The sequence below is a fragment of the Geotrypetes seraphini genome, chromosome 9, assembly GCF_902459505.1.
Source record: "Geotrypetes seraphini chromosome 9, aGeoSer1.1, whole genome shotgun sequence".
NCBI lineage: Eukaryota > Metazoa > Chordata > Amphibia > Gymnophiona > Dermophiidae > Geotrypetes > Geotrypetes seraphini.
Window position 1 is genome coordinate 166,026,696 of NC_047092.1, and position 4,991 is coordinate 166,031,686.

Genomic DNA, 4,991 nt, shown 5'->3' on the forward strand with positions numbered 1-4,991 from the left:
TGGTCCGGATTTTCCAAACTGAAAATCTGGTAACCCTACTCCTATGCGCACACGCACGTACAAATAAAAGCAGCAAAGTCTATGGCAGGGGTGTCAAAGTCTCTCTTTGAGGGCCGCAATCCAGTCGGGTTTACAGGATTTCCCCTATGATTATGCATGAGATCTATTTGCATGCATTGCTTTCATTGTATGCTAATAGATCTCATGCATATTCATTGGGGAAATCTTGAAAACCCGACTGGATTGCGGCCCTTGAGGAGGGACTTTGACACCCCTGGTCTATGGGTACTCTTGTTTGCGTCTACCTTTAGCCAGCTTTCAAAAAAGAAACCCCCCTGGATTTCTGAGATATGTTCTTTAATTTCCAACACAGGAGCAAGCACAAAGGATTCTCACATAATTCCATCACATTTGGCCTTACATAGGCCAAACGAAATACCACTTACAAAAGAACATTTCAATTGATGCAAAAATACAGTAGTAATAAAGAGCAACCTTTTAAGACTATATCTACCGCTTCAGCCTCAGTGCTGGAGTAAAATAAAGTCCTTTTCTGAATGAACCAAATGCAATGCAAAAGTGACATTTAGAGATGATGGCCATCTGTAATGCTGTAAATGGAATAGGAAGCCATCTTTCAATTTCCTGCCTGTTCTAGCATGAGTGCAATTTGTAAGGGTAATATCACATCTAGATGACAATCTGAACATTGCAAAGTGAATGGGCTTACAGCACAGTCCTGAAGAACATAAAATGCTTTGAATTACATTAGTTTGGTTAGAGACAAATAGAAGGGGAAAATTTGGCACCAAAAAACTTGAGTGCCAAGTGTTATTCTATAAAGGGATCATGCTCTTTGTAATATAACATTCAGCATGGATCCTGATCCTAACTTTCGGATGCTATATTTATTCTTGCGCCTGCTAAAAATGAGTATAAATACCAGCATCCAATTTAGCCCTGCTTTGGGCAAATTCTATAAATCAGTGTGTGACTTTTTGCAGTGCCTCCCACACACCCCTAGCCAGGCCCCCTTTTTTTAGATGCACGCAACTGAAGTTAGGAGAGATGTGCACACCAATGTTTAAGACTGCCAATTAACAGCCAATTATGGATTCTGAGCTCATTAGTCAATTTATTTGTGCGTGCATCTCTGATGAGACTCGAGTCATGCGCACTTACATTACATAGGTATTTAAACGTCTCTATCATAGCTCCCCTCTCCCGCCTTTCCTCCAAAGTATGCATATTGAGATCTTTAAGTCTGTCCCCATATGCCTTATGACAAAGACCATGCTCCATTTTAGTAGCCTTCCTATGGACCGACTCCATCCTTTGTATATCTTTTTGAAGGTGCAATTTCCAGAATTGTACACAATATTCTAACTTAGACATCGTTCAAGAACCATTTTGAGAATCTGGTCCAGTGATTTTCCACTTTTTTCCTTCTGTATTTTTCCGACGGAATGAAAAAATTGGAAAATCACTGGACTTTAGAATAGCCCTCAATGGAGACTGCCCCCAACTTTGTTGGTTGGGCTGTAAACTTTACAGCAGCCCCTTGTAATTTATATTTTAAATATGCCTTTGTCAAAGGGAAGGAAGTTCAATTACTGGACAAAAGCAACAGTTTCACAGGAGCTATTAGAAATGTTCTAACACTGATTACTTCCACGACCGATTTAGTTCCAATACACTTAGAAGCCCTAAAGCAGAACATTCAAGCTGAGAAATGCTTTCAAATGCATCCTCTTTAATGTAAATTGATTTATATTTATCTGCTTTCATTTGTCCTTGTAACTCCGTTATCAATTTTGCATACAATTTCATGGCACCTATTGACTTGAATGCTCAGTCTGTTTCTTGAACACATCTTGCACTGATTTGAGGGCATATATTTCAGACGCAGTCTAATCTTTTGGTTATTCTGGCAAGTTGTTAGCTACTCTATTTTTTTTTTTTTTTTTTTTTTACATATTTCAGTAGTCTCCTTAAAAAATTCAAAATAATGGACTTCGCTCCTTCCAAAAGAGGGAGGACACAGTTACAAATTCTAAGGCAGAGTCTGACTGAAACACTATCAAAAAGAATAAGAGACAATTGCTCGTCGTGGCCATTATTTTTTAATGCTTAGAGCGCTATGGGCCAGATTCTATAACTGGCACTCAAAATTTTGTGCCTGAAAAATCAGCGCCTGGATTTATTCAATAAAGGTCACACACCTTTTAAAGGAGGGGGTTCACCCAGCCTGGTTCTCAGGAGTTCCGTAATACATATGCATGAGATCTATTTGCATTCACTGCTTCCATTGCATGCAAATAGATCTCATACATATTCATCATGGAAAGTCTGAAAACCAGACGGAATTGTGGATTTGAAGACCCCCCTTCTTTATAGAATAGTGCTTGGCACCGATTTCACACCCAACTCTTGGTGCCAGATTTATGTCTGCTGAAACGTATAAATCTTGGCGCCCAAGTTGGACATGCTGACCCATTATTCAATAACAACTGTCACAGGCAAGACACCTCTATTTCCCCATTTCTGTATTCTATTAAAGAGTAAGGTCCTTTTCCAACCAACACAGTCCTTTATTAGTTTTTCAAACATGAAACACAGTCTAAGCTTAAGTAGATCAATTAACCCTGCAGTATTCCTGCTATGATCTTCAATGCATTATCTGCATAGTCTCTTTCCTAGTCTTCCTTTGTTCTCAGGCCCACCTTCTCATCTTAGTCCCCTTAATCTGTTTAGTAGCAACTTTGTACTGTACCTGTCTTTTTTCTCAAATTTGCATAAAGTCATACCAATAAAAGGAAAACTAGATCCCTGGCTTTTTCCCCGTCTTTAGCGTGCCCGCAGCAGCTGCCTTGAACAAAATAATCACAATATCTTAAGATTGGAAACAAAAAGGAAGCCAAATGAAACAATCAAGAACTTCAAGGTCCTTTCAAATCTTTGCTCATAGACCTCACCTACATCCAAGTTCTAAGGCCTTATTATAGCTAGAGGACTAGGGAACATGGAAACCCCACCCCCAGGTGTCTTCCTTGTTTCCTAGAGGCTTATCCTTAACTTCCTTACCCAATGTGTGCAAGTTTTTGGAATGTCCCTGACCCTCCCAATATCTAAAGTATCAATGGTAAATCAGAACATACATGTACTGAACATACATGCGCTGAAAACATATGCACATTTGTGTATGTTTTTAAAATGGCTGGCACCATCCTTATTGGCAAGAATCCTTATTGCTGAAAGTCGAAGAAATGTGTGAGCACTGGAACCTATTACATCTTTCTTGGTGGGGGAGAGTCCAAACTATAAAAACGATGATTTTGCCTGTAGTTTGCTACCAAATGAGCATGTTGCCGATATACTTTAAGGGGTCCTTCTATAAAAAATTGAATGGTATTCTCAGGAAATTTATTTGGCTGGTTAAAACTGCTCGTATTGGTTTAGTATCCTTACAAAAACCAATTGCAGAGGGTGGGGTAAATTTTCCCAATTTTTATTGATACCGTCAAGCTTTCATAATGCGTCAGGGTATGTATTGGATCCTTCCTGAGGTCTTGGAGCAACTTTCGGATTGGTTTTATTTAGAATGGCAACTCCTGTCTCCATTGAGATTGTGTCATACCTTAAGTATCAAGTTACCTACGTTGTATAAGGACAATAGAATTTTATTATCTACATAGTAGACATTAAGGGCTCCTTTTATGAAGGTGCCCTAGCGTTTTTATCGCACGCACCGGATTAGCGCGCACTATAGCGTGCACTAGCCGAAAAACTACCACCTGCTCAAGAGGAGGCGGTAGCGGCTAGCGCACACATTAAGGCCCTAATGCGCCTTCGTAAAAGTAGCCCTAAAATGTATTAATAACATATACTTCCCCCTCCCTATTCAGTTTTGATGTTCGCGGTTTCGATTATCTGTGGGTTTTTTCCCCAGTCCCCCCCCCCCCGAGAATCACTTGTTGTCATTGCAAAAAAAAAAAAAAATGGCCCTGGGACTTGGAGTGAGGCGATCAAAGGTGGTGGGGGGCGATCGGAAGCGCAGGGGGGCGATCGGAGGTGGCGTGGGGGCAATTGGAGCATGGACCTTACCTGGTGGTCTGCAGTGATGCGTGAGTTCCTGTGATCTCACGAGACTACAACAGGGAGTTCCTGTTGTAGTTTCGTGAGACCACGGGAACTCAGCAGCACGGCTTTGCACGGGGCAGGAGTGCAGGAAGATCGCTCCTGCCCCGCGTCACCGCTAGGCCACCAGGTAAGGTCAGGGGGTGAGTCAGAGCCGGCCAAAAGTTATTTGCGATTTTTCCCTATTCGCAGGCCAGCTCTGCCCCCTAACCCCCGCAAATAGGGAGGGAGAAGTGTAATACCTATTCCAATTCATCAGTCCACATGTCAGTCCTTATGGTTAAACTCCAAGATTCAAATTGGCGAGTCTAAGATCCTCTGGAAGCACTGGCTGCAGGCGGGCATACACACATTGAATGATGTGTTATCAGACGGGAAGATGCTTGACTTTTCACGACTGCAACAATCATTTAGTATTTCAAAATCTCGAGCATTTAAGTGGTTGCAGTTGAAGCAGGCCATTCAGAAGGGGTTCCCTGATTGGCGTAATTTAAAAACTCAGTATAGCTTGCCGGGCCTGTGTTTCCAGAAAGATTTGCTAGGGCATCAGGCAGCCAAGTGGTATAAATTATCTGAGCATCTGAATAAAAAACCAAAAACTAGTCTAAGAGACATTTGGAGCATTGAGACAAAGCAGCAAATTTCTGCTACTCAATAGCCATGAATTTGGACTTGGGGGATGAGATGCACAACATCAGCATCTATGAGACAAACTTGGCTATTTTTATTATATAGAATTTTCTGGACCCCTTTTAGACTACATAAGGTAGATCGTTAGTTCTAAGTCTAATAGATGCTGGCATTGTCATCTGGATATAGGGACATTGGATCATCTGCTCTTCTTTTGTCCCCTG